Genomic DNA, 12974 nt, shown 5'->3' on the forward strand with positions numbered 1-12974 from the left:
CATATACCACTCAACCCTAAAAACTGACATTTATAGGACGCAGCTTTGCCTGAGCCAAAATATTCTATTATGTCTCTTGTGTTTTGGAGTTTTCCAAGTTTTATGCATTAAGAATATGTTAGTTTTATAGTTGATAATATTTTTTCAGTTCAGCTGAGTTATCTCTACTGAAGAGTTCTACTAGGTGCTGTCGACATCAATGGATGAGCCTACTGACAAGAAATGGGAAAAGGGATTCTGGTAAATAACTAGCAGTGCCACAACAAATTTATTTTCATCTTCTGCTGTTGATTTCCAATACATAACCACAGTTAAAAGCCTAAGTATTCTATCACTGTATAATTTCTGCATTAAGAGTGGGGCTAATTTACAGTTAGGAACTTGAATTATACTATTTTGAATGCAAATATTTTGCTTTGGATGCAAAGAAAAAATGAAGTTCACTAATATTCTCTTGCATTTAAGACTAAAACCAGAACTAAATGTGTAGTGAAGTGATTATACTTTGGCTTGGGGAGTGACTGGGCAGAATCATGAGAGGAATTCTGGGTTCCTATTAATGTCCTATTTCCTTACCTGGGTGCTGGGTACATGGTTGCACTTCACTTCATGAAAAGTGCTTGAATTTTACACCTAACATTTGGGTACTCTTCTGTAGCTGTGTTACATTTCATCCAAAACTTAATTTTTATTCCCCACATGAAGTTTATTCCAACCTTCAGTTAGTAAAATCAGTAACACATAATTTCTAGAAACACATCCATACTTAATAATACGCAAAGGGAAATGTGCTTTAACTTCTTATTTTGAAATAATTTAAGATTCACAAGAAGTTGTAAAATTAGTTCAGAGTTTCCATGTACTCTTTCCCCAACTTTTCCCAATAACATCTTACATAACTGTAGTACATGTTGAAAACCAAGAAACTGACATCAATACTATTAACTACAAACCTTATTCAAATTTCATCAGGTTTTACACGCACTCTAAAAAACATTGTAATAGAAAATCAATTTTCTAACCAGAAAGAAATGGCATTTTTGGTAACAAAAAGATATTGCTTAACAAAATACATGGTTATACTTAAGAGAAAGGTTAACTAGATCCTTACATGAAAGGAATTAGGGTGTTTGCTTCAGTAGCACATACACCAAGATTGAAACAATACAGAGAAGATTAGCATAGCCCCTGCACAAAGATAACATGCAAATTTGTGAAATGGTCTATATTGTTAAATGTTCTCACCACAAAAAACATGGTAAGTATGTGAAATAATGTATTTTGTTAGCTCAATTTAGACATTCCACAATGTATACATATCTCAAAATACATGTTGTACATAATGAATATATACCATTTTGTCAAAAAAAAAAAAAAAAGGAATTAGGGTTGATATTCTCCATAGCAATTTCTCCTGTAAAGGCTTACAAAAAACTTTTTTATTTTGAGACAGAATCTTGCTCTGTCACCAGGCTGGAGTGCAGTGGCGTGATCTCCACTCACTGCAACCTCCACCTCCAGGGTTCAAGCAATTCTCCTGCCTCAGCCTCCCGAGTAGCTGGGACTACAGGCAAACACCACCACACCCAGCTAATTTTTGTATTTTTAGTAGAGACAGGATTTCACCATGTTGGCCAGGATGGTCTTGATCTCCTGAACTTGTTATCCACCCACCTCGGCCTCCCAAAGTGCTGGGATTACAGGTGTGAGCCACAGCGCCCGGCTCAAAAACCTTTTTTAAAGACATTTATTTATTTTTATTTTTCATATAGAGATGAGCTCTCACTATGTTGCCCATGCTGGTCTCAAACTCCTGGGCTCAAGGGATCCTCCCACCTCAGCCTCCCAAGCTGCTGGGATTACAGGTGTAAGCCATCGTGCCCAGCCTACAAAAACCTTAACTGTAGGCTTTGGATTGTAGTTCTGAGATGTGTAAAATGCCAAGATACAAATTTTAAAATTTTTAAATAAAATTAAACACCTAAATAACAAGTTCAGTAGGAATATATACAAATGGCCAACATGACAAATATTCCTACAGATATTTTGTCTTAGATTGTCTTTTATTTCATATAGATGAACATAATAAAAATGTAGAATGTTTGAGATTTTAAAAATCCTCAGGTGTATTTAGCTAAATAATGTTATGTACAAGGAATCTGAGACCCAGAGAAGGTATCTAACGTGATTAAGCTGTTATTTCAAGTCTGTGGCATTTCTCTGACTTGAAAGACAGGGGCTCTTTAGTCTACTACAGTAGCATATTTGTATATCTTAAAACCAGAACACTGTGAGATCTTTATTAAAGTAAGTCATCTAAAACATACTACAAAGACTTTAAGGGAAAAGAAATTGTCTCCTAATACGACTTACTCAATAGAAAAAAACAAGACATTGTGAATAAATTTAGATTACTTAACAAAATGACTGTCTGACATAGTAAGAAAAATAGCAGATAAATACTAAAATAATCCCAGTTCCAACTGCTGGAGAGGCCAATCAACTTAGTAATTTTTTTTTTTTTTTCTGAGAGGGAGTCACCCTGTTGCCTAGGCTGGAGCACAGTGGCACGATCTCGGCTGACTGTGTAACCTTTGCCTCCTGGGTTCAAGGGATTATCCTGCCTCGCCTCCTGAGTAGCTGGGATTACAGGCGCCTGCCTGGCTAATTTTTGTATTTTTAGTAGAGACATGGTTTCACTATGTTGGCCAGGTTGGTCTTGAACTCCTGACCTCAGGTAATCCGCCCGCCTCAGCCTCCCAAAGTGCTGGGATGTGACCCAAAGTGCTGGCTGCGAGCGACAGTACCCGGCCCGATCAATTTAGTACTTATTGCCTGTGTGTAATCTACTTAACTCATTTCACTAAAACCAAAACCAACAACCAAAAAACAAACAAACAACAACAAAAAAACACCTCTTTTTACTCTGGGGAGTATTTTTTTAAAGGAAAATGAAGACCAAATGAAAGAACAAGAAGTTAATATCTGTATCACAATTCTTTCTTTCATACCCGTATGTGTATGCACATGTGCACATGCACACAAACACACAAAATATGCTAATAATGATAGGGAAAAGATACTATACTGTAAGTTGCTTAGAAAGGTTTTAAAGCAAGCTTTTTAAATGTCCCAGATTGCTATTCTGAAGGTAAATAAGGTAGAAACCAAAAGATTAATCACTAAAACCCTCATCCTGAATAATATACCATGTTTTAAGTAAACTTAATGTGAAAATCTATTCAATAAATGTATATGCAGTTTCCTAATTTCATAAAGGACTTCATTTTTTAAGTTTCATTACAGGACTACTTTAAATGGTTGAAATCAGTTTTACTTATAGCCTCAATCATATAAACACAGCTGATAGCTATGTGACTGAATGGCTTTATCAAACTTTATCTTGACAGCAATGTAGGTAGTCAAGTATCAATTTAGTTTCCTTCTGTGATTCAGTAATGGCACACACAGAGTAACAGAGAAGCAGTGAAACTATGTGCATAGTGAAGATAGATTAGCCTAGGAGTCAAAGATGTTAGAGATCTGACTCTGCCATTTATTAGCTATGAGTCCTTGAGCAAGTCCCTTAACCACTTGAAGTCTTATTACTACTTATAAAGCGGGACTGTTAATTTCTGTTCTATTTTATAGTAACTATAAGAACCAAATAAAATTATGTACATATTTTAGTAAAATATGTTAATTTTCCTACATTATTTGCAATATTTAAATGTTATTTAAGTGCAAGCTATTAATAATAATATAAATTGAGTTCTGTCCCTACTTCTCATATATCCATTAAATGTGGTATTTTGTACACAGTACAGAACCAGGAATCAGAAACCTGTCTCTAGTTCGTCCCAGTTGTGCCACTATTTTCTCTCTGCAAAATGGGAAATAATACCTACACTTACCACCAAATAAACTAATGTATACAAAACTGCTTTGTAAAGCAATTAAATATATTAACCTAAGGTAATACCATTATTAGATGTAGTATTATGTATCTTTCACTTAAATTACAAAAAGTATGGTGGTGGGGGAGGAGTCTCTCTGTTGTGACTCTTTTGAAAGAATGCTAACAAAATACTACAAGACCACATGCATCGTTAGCACATCCAAGACCTGCTCTAGATTACAGGAGGCACCCAATTCACTAGTATCTCAGCAGAAGTTGGAATGACTCACCACACCTTACCAGTTTCACTGACATTAGAAAATTCTTCAAGGGATAAAAAGTATTGTAGTAATGAGTTCTCAGCAGGGACCACAAAATCCTCTTACAGCTTCATGGTTTGCTTTTTCATCCCCCTACTTCACCAGCTATCTAATCTACTGGAAATCATATTCACAGTTTGGAATGCCACTGCAACTGTTCCAATAAATAAATAAAAGCACAGTTCAGGCAACCCAATCTTTCCACTGAGATTCATTCATATAAAAAGTTAAGTGCATGCTAATTGAGCTTGGGTATTAACTCAGTTCTCCTGTTTCACTAACTGGAGAGAGAATATAAACATTTATACCTTGATTTAAGGTATCAAATCAATCAACAACACATCATATCTATCTTTATTGTATTCTATACATTCATGTACAAACCTACATTTTCTCATCAAATGTCAAAACAACTACCTGCATTTCTGCTTTTCAGCCTTTCATTACAGGGAACCTGGAACCATATTGGAGAAAGCTACCTGTAATATTGCTACCTCTGTTCTGCTATTTGTGAATACAAACATCTGAGATTAGTAAATGGAATCGTTGGGATGTCTTTTGAAGCTACTAAAATGTTTATGATTTTAGTTACATGCATTATGAAGCAGACTTACAGTGCTAACCAGCCGGATGCAGTGGCTCACACCTGTAATCCCAGCACTTTGGGAGACCAAAGCAGGCATATGGCTTGAGCCCAGGAATTTGAGACTAGCCTGAGCAACATGGCCAAAACCCATCTCTATAGAAAATGTTTTAAAAATTAGCCAGGTGTGGTAGCCCATGCCTGTAGTCCCAGCTACCTGGGAGGCTCAGGTGGGAGGATTACTTGAGCCTGGGAGGTCAAGGCTGCAGTGAGCTGTGATCGTACCCACTATACTCCAGCCTGGCAACAGCTTGTTGTTCTCTTCCCACTCATCACTTTATTTTCAAATAGCTACTGCTGCACTACCTCAAATCTTTATTATTCCATGCATTCTCACCCCTTCCCTTTTTCAGTGTCTTGTCACTGTTATACATCCTTGATTTTATACCAGCTTGCCATTGTAAAAACTGCTAGCTAAAATGATCCTTCTTTTCCATGACGTCAGGGGAAAAAAAAAATCAAAGAATCTCCAAGTCAATCTTTGTATAATATTGACTTTTTTTATGTTTCAGACAACACAGAGGCTACTTATTCCCCAACATGGGAGCTTTCTGTCCAATTAATTTTTTAAAACTACATAAAATTCGTGAACATAGAGTCTTGACCACATTCCCCTTTCTTATATAGCTACATTCAGAAACACAGAGCTGGGGTCTTTTGATATATGCACATTAAATAAAAGGACAAAAAAATCAAGCTAATTATTACCAGAAAAAACAAAGTTGTGTAGGAAAGTAGTCGTTTATTACAATGGCACATTGCATAAAATAACATTTATAGCATAAAAATATAACACCAAATACTGTTCTAAACCAAAATTACAATGAAAATTGTACTGAGAAACTGGAGTACAGGAAATAGAAAGGAATGCAGAGAAGTGAAAAGAGCACTAAAATCATTCTTCATTAAATAGATAATGGTTAGAACTGAAAATCAGCTGCAAGTAATGAACATGTTATCTGGAGACATGGTAATGAATAGCAAAATATTCAACTAAAGGAATTAAGGGGTTCCTTATCTCTCTAGGCAGAATATGGAAGGAGCAGACAGGGGACTGACTTTTCCCCCAAGAAACTTCACACAACTATTTGATTCTTTAAACTATATCCATGTATAACTTTGAAAAAAACCTAGAAGTTGGCAATTATAAATTAAATTTTAGTTGACAAACCAATAAAATAATGTCACGTGGAAGAAAATGAATTCTAGCTTTAAGATTTTCATAAGCATTTGTCTGTGGGTTTTTCAAGTACTTATTTATTTTTTGAGGCAGGTTTCCACTGTTGCCCAGGCTATAGTGCAGTGGTGCAATGATAGCTCAGTAAAGTCTCAAATTCCTGGGCTGAAGCCATCCTCCCACATAGCTGGGACTACAGGTGCGCACCACCACACCTGGCTTTTATTTTTTTGACAGAGTCTCGCTCTGTCGCCCAGGCTGGAGTGCAATGGCACCATCTCTGCTCGCTGCAACCTCCATCTCCCAGGTTCAAGCAATTCTCCTGCCTCAGCCTCCCAAGTAGCTGGGATTACAGGCGCCTGCTACCACACCCAGCTAATTTTTTGTATTTTTAATAGAGACACCCAGCTAATTTTTTTGTATTTTTAATAGAGACGCCATGTTGGCCAGGCTAGTCTCAAACTCCTGACCTCAGGTGATCCAGCCCCCCTCAGCCTCCCAAAGCGCTGGGATTACAGGCGTGAGCCACCGCGCCCAACCTCACACCCGGCTAATTTTTTTGTCGAGATGGTGGTTTCCCTATGTTGTCCAGGATGGTCTCGAACTCTTGGCCTTAAGTAATCCTCCCACCCCGGCTTTCCAAAGTGCTGGGATTACAGGTGTGAGCCACTGCACCCAGCCTGTTTGCAGTTTTAAACACAATATGCAAACATTTTAATTCCAATTTGTGCTATTATCTTTGATTACTTGCCTTGAATGAATTCCAAGATGAGGGGAAAAACTATAAAAATTTTAACACTTTTCAGGTTTTGTAATATACTTACTTTCCAAATTGATTTCTAGAGAAATTAAGCTTGGTCATACTGCCACCAGCAGTATGATCATAGCACTCTCATTCACATTATTATAAATTTTTAAATAAATAAAAGGTCTTACCTTATTTTTAATTCATATTTTTAAAGTTATTCCTGATGTCTCAATATTTTTTCCAACATATATGAGCTTTTACATAACATGATTCGGTCACATTTTCTGCAAAAACCCTTCAGTTCTATTATGTTCCTTTTTATTTTGATCATGATGTTTTCCCTTTCATGTATAGATGTTTTCATGTACATACATGCAATGAAACTTATTAAGGTTTTTGCAATTTCTTCTATGACTGCTGCTAAATTTTAAAAGTTTCTTCTCCCCATATTTTAGTGTATATTTTCTTATTTTTTTTTAAAAAAGCTATAATTAAAAATAACTCCTAAAAAACTAAAACCCCTAACATCTATTTCTTTTTTAGGAAAAAGAAAAATGTCAGTTGCACTAACATCCAACACTTTCACACACATATCAGTTAACTAAAAAACTTTAAGTACTTACGTTTAGGCAAAAATCTTCATAGAAAAAGATTTAAGAATTTGTTTTAGAAATTATATATTCCATGAAATTATATTTACAGTGAATTTAAAGAACTTTTTTTCTTAATATATTTCAGTGATTTAACTTTAGCATACCTTTCTGATTTTCAATTTTTAACTGGCATGACTATTTGCTTGAAAATAAATTCTATATGTACACTGTATTACTTTCATAGGATGTTACATACATTCAATTATTCACTTTATTTGGAAAAAATGAGAGGGAAGGAGGAGGGAAAGGGCTGAAAAACTAGTTGTTGGGTACTATGCTCAGTACCTGGGTGACAGGATCATTCATGCCCTAAACTTCAGCATCACACAATATAACCCAGGTAACAAACCTGTACATGTACCCCCTGAATCTAAAATAGAAGTTGAAAAAAAAACAAAAAAAGAAAAAAACTAGACTATCCTAATTTAAAACCCGTCTTTTTTCTGTTTTAATATACAATTTACTTTTTCTTATTTTGTTTCATAACTTCTATATTCTTGAAACACCATAAAACCAAAATCTTAAAAACAGTATATTCCAAACATTTAAAAAATTATGAAGTCAGGTGATATGCTTTTCTAAAAAAGGTCCATGGGAATAGAAAACATGATCTCACTGCCTTATAATGTATATATACACAGAATACCATGTTATGTGTATATTATACTTATTATTACATGTTAATTTTCTTACATTGTTTTATTGATTTTATAATGTAGTAACACCATGTATTATTTCATTTATATTGATAAAGTATTTAAATCAATCTTTCCCTAGCCCCTTTCATCAAGAAGCTACGTTCCTCCATAACACAGTGCAGAGTATATTTCTTTACATGCAAGCAAAATAATGTAAGGAGTCATCTTCAGTAGAAGTGCACTGAGTTAATATACCAAAATATTTGTTCACAGGCCTGTAAGCATGCAGTTTTGAACTGCTTTATGACGGGAGTGAGAATACAGGAGGGAAAGGGGAAGGGAAAGAAGACATGAGACATAGGCAGCATAAAAATATGATCCATTTCCTGCTCTGAGAGAGTTACAAGGAAGACACAATCAGCTTTTCAATTAGAAAAGGTAAACTGTGAGAGAGCTACATAAGTAGCTACAAACAGTGTGACAGTTAGGTGGTAACCCACAGTTGAAAGCCAAGGGCTTCACACTCCTTTTCCGAATCCAAGCGTAATAAAGCATAATTCCCTCTGTAGAGGCAAAATGGAAAGGGGAAAGAGACAAAAAGCTTCTGTACTATGTAGGTAAAGAACACCTGCAAATTCACATTACCTATGAAATGATCATTTGACTGAATTTTTCTACTCAAGTATTTTACCACAAGAGCAGCTATAGACAATACACACATGAATAAGCAAGTTCTGTTCCAATTTACAGAAGCAGGGATATTTGGCCCATAGTTTGCTGACTCGAATTTAATTTACACATTTTTTTTTTAAAGTGTCAATCCAGCAGACAATTATAGGGGAAACCACTATTTTAAAACCGAAAAATTCAAATATATAAAAGTGAATTTAGAAAAAAAGTCTAGCGGTGGGAAGGCAAGGAATATCTGAAATTGTTTCTTTTTATTTATAGATATTAAAGTAATAGCATACGCTGGGCACGGTGGCTCATGCCTGTAATCCCAGCACTTCAGGAGGCCAAGGCAGGTAGCTCACTTGAGTCCAAGAGTTTGAGACCAGCCTGGGAAACATGGTGAAACTCTTGTCTCTACAATAAAAAACACAAAACATCAGCTAGGCATGGTGGCACACCCTCCTATATTCCCAGCTATAGGAAGGATGAGGTAGGGGATGACCCAAGCCCAGGAGGTCAGGGCTGCAGTGAGCCCTGATCTCACCACTGCACTCTCCAGCCTGGGGAACAGAGACACTGTCCAAAAAAAAAAAAAAAAAAAAAAAAAAAAGGGACCACCACAGTAGGATACATATCTTTGTGATCTTTTTACTACACTAAAAGTGATTGAGGTTTTTCTTCTTCCTTTATTCAATGAAAATCTAAAACCTAAAGTGATCACTGATTAAATCTTCATCATAGAGGATTAAAATTAACCTCCTTCATAGTTCACAGTTCTTATAACAATACTTCTCATCCTATGAAAGTACATAATATTAATAAGGATACATCCTAAAACATTCTTGCTTTTCTAATCCCTAAAAATCTTAACGGGATGGGCGGTCCCCCAAAGTCGAGTATATAAAAGGGTAAAATTGATTAGAAATATTAATACAAGGATAAGTATTATCCGATACTTCTCTTTCAGCAGTATCTAAAAATGAGTAATTATAAAACATGATTATAAAAGTAGGTTATAAAATATTTTTTAGATTGTGAAAATAAACACTACCTGAGCAAGACTTTAGATTTTGTTCTTATACTTGTACAAGCCTGCAAACCTGTATCACCAGTAGCATCCTATTCTAACATCTTTTAACATAAAAAAAATCTACCATTAAAAACCTATTAAATAACCACTCCTTGTATCTGGCAATCCAAAAAAACCCTTACGTTCTGATAGAAAAATAGTATTCGACACAGAATTACTGATGTGATACAATGAATTGTGTCCTGTTTTAACATGTGTGAACATTGTATGTAGTCTCCTAAGCAGTCAATTTGGAAATAATTTAGTATTACTGGCTGGGCACAGTGGCTCATGCCTGTAATCCCAGCACTTTGGGAGCCCAAGAGTTTGTCACCAGCCTGGACAACATGGCAAGACCCTTGTCTCTATATAAACAAATACATACTATTATTTAAAACTGTAATTTTGGTTCTATATTTCTTCATACCTACTGTACTTTTAAGCATTCCAATAATTTTTTATTGAGAATATGTTTGGATATTTTAGAAAAAGCTAAAAGTTATCCTGTGGCCTATCCACAGAACTTTTATAGGATAATAAAAAGAAAAAAAGAGTTTGAAATACTGATATTGCAATAATCTAAATAAAACCTAAAACCTTAAGAGGTTTGCATTGACTATAGAAAATCCTTTCTGTAAAGTAGATTTTGTAGAATGTTATTTGTTCATTGCCTTTGTGTAGTGGTATACTGTGGTATAATATCTGTGTGTAAACTGAATACTTGGGTTTCATTACAGTATTCATATAAAATAATATTAATGATATAAAAAAGGAAATCTTGTGGCTATGAAGAGGTCCTTGAAACTATTTTTAAGAATCATTCTATAAAAGTCATAGTACCAAACAAATTCGAATTTTAAAAAAAGCTCACAATGTAAATTTAACATTTTCAAACTTTATTATTAGTACAGTCAAAGCGATACAAAGTTATACGGAACTAAATTAATCTAGAAAGTAGATTTTTATATCATTCAAGATAAGGAGGAGCCCAGATTAAATATATAAAATTGTTTTATTTACACAGCTAACTTCCCGCTTTGAAAACAATCCCATACATAAATTTCTTTTTTGGAGCAAGGTAACTTGGTGATTGTTCTATCTCTACCCAAAATTCACCCTATTTGGAAAACTGGGGGCTAAAAGCAATCAGAATTAACCAGTTCAAAAACACTTACGTCCATCTTATTAGCAACACTAACTAGCCGGAGGAAACTTTAAAATAGACCAGATTTATAGCACTAAGTAAATCTAATTGTAATTTAAACATTATCTTATTTTAGGAAAAGGTGAAGGGCATCAAACGCTAGGGGGCAGCAAACTGTTGTGGGTTAGGCTGGGCAGCCTTGCAAACTTTTAAGCTTTAGGGTATTTTTAATGAGAATTACACTTACATAAAAGATGAATTATAAAACTTCTGTTATAAAGGAAAAAACTAGTTGTTTTGATTCCCTACATTTTCTTCCATTTCCCATTGTGTACTTTCTTTTGCAACTATGACTGGTATCACTTTAAAATGCACTAGTAATAATGTCCTTCTGATACAAAACTCATGGTATTTCGAATACTGAGGTAAGCACTATATAAATACAAGCTGACATTTTTAGCCTAACCACAGTGGTGAATTTAAGTTTTGATTCACTCAATTAGCATTTTAAACTTAATTAAAGAGCTTGACGAGCTCTGCATATTCATGTGTCATAAGTCGTATGTGACAAAAAAAACTGTGCAGTACGTACCCTCTCAAGAAATTTAGTTTGGCAGGGAAAACAAGATGCACATGTTATTATAAATTAGAAAATGGAAGAGAAGCAGAAATAAATCCATGAATATTATATATAAGCAACAGAACAAAAACAACAGGATAACTGTATCCCCCGCAAAGACCCAGTAGAGACCATCAAAGCTCATTCTGGGGGTAGTCAAGGAGGGAGTGGAGGGAGAAAAAGAACGCAGACCTTCAACCACTAATGAAAGAACTGAAACGTCTGTATGTAGAAAAAAGGTAAAATCAACTCACTATCATCTTCAGCCTTTTGGTTATCTCATTTAATGGTCACAGTTAAGTCCGTGAGTAGGGTTTTTGTACTTGAAGTTCAAATAGAAGATTAAGATAAGCAACTTCCTCAAGGTAAGCAAACTAATTAACAGATCAAGGTTTTGAATCTTTAAAATTTCACTCCAAAGCCCTAAATTTTTTCCAGTATTGGTCAACCCTGAGGGTAGAAGGGCTGGGTGAACAGAATATTAACAAGGTAAATTTCTCTAATCAGAAGCAAATGATCATCCCAGATGCTGAATTTTCCTTGCTATAATACTACATCCTATCTTCTCCAAAAATCACTTTTGAAAAAGGCACAGCCGCTAGATTAGCACTTGCATACTACACTTGAGGCCTACTCAAAGTACTTCAAATCAGGTGCTCAAAAAAAGGGAAGGACCGTGTTAGCTTTTAAGCAGTTAGAATTTAAATTGGTAACAGTAAGAACTAGTATAGGTTATCACGCAATATATTATTGATGTCATTTCCTATGAGGTCTTCCCCAACCACTTCTTTTAAAGTAGCACCAAAGTCATTCTTGCACAGGGATTCTTATCCAGGCATCTATGTACAGAACGCAGAATGTTTGTAAATATGGACAGGAAAAAAAAGAAAAATCGATTTATATTAACCTCTGACATTTACTTATCTCTTCAGTTACGAATGCAGGCAAAAATTACAGCGATGTGAAACACCTGATAGGAATTTTAGATTAAATTTAAGCCAAATTCTTTAAAGATCATTTACAGTCCTCACTAATGCTTTACTAAAATATAGATGTCATATTTAGTATCTTCATTATTTCATTATAACTGGTTTCTGTTGCAATTCTATGTATTTCACATATTTAAAACCATCATTCTGTGGTTCATCACACAAAAAAGTTAAAAATCCCTACCAGCACATCATTGTTTTATTTTCTTCACAGCACTTATCACTGATATTATGTATCTGTTTCCAGTAAGGAACCACTGGAGTAACCAGTGTCTGCAGAATGTGCGTTGTCTGGCATGGATCCAAGATCTAGAAAAAGTAACTGGCTCATATTAAGGTACTCAAATATTTGTACAATAGAGTCCTAATACAAAACAATACACAGGAGTCTTGAGTTGAGGCTT

At 35.0% G+C, this 12974-nt stretch overlaps 1 protein-coding gene and 1 non-coding gene across 9 annotated transcripts in view; one reads left to right on the plus strand and one right to left on the minus strand.

Moving 5' to 3' along the window:
- The window catches only part of SLC39A10 (solute carrier family 39 member 10), a 133366-nt gene that overhangs the window by 66970 nt on the left and 53422 nt on the right, over positions 1–12974 (minus strand). The window lies entirely within an intron of this gene.
- LOC116809782 (U6 spliceosomal RNA) lies at positions 1127–1233 on the plus strand. Its single transcript, XR_004369968.1, has one exon. It is a non-coding gene; the product is annotated as a U6 spliceosomal RNA (small nuclear RNA).

Source organism: Hylobates moloch, unplaced genomic scaffold (assembly GCF_009828535.3).
Source record: "Hylobates moloch isolate HMO894 unplaced genomic scaffold, HMol_V3 SCAFFOLD_1, whole genome shotgun sequence".
Classification (NCBI taxonomy): Eukaryota; Metazoa; Chordata; class Mammalia; order Primates; family Hylobatidae; genus Hylobates; species Hylobates moloch.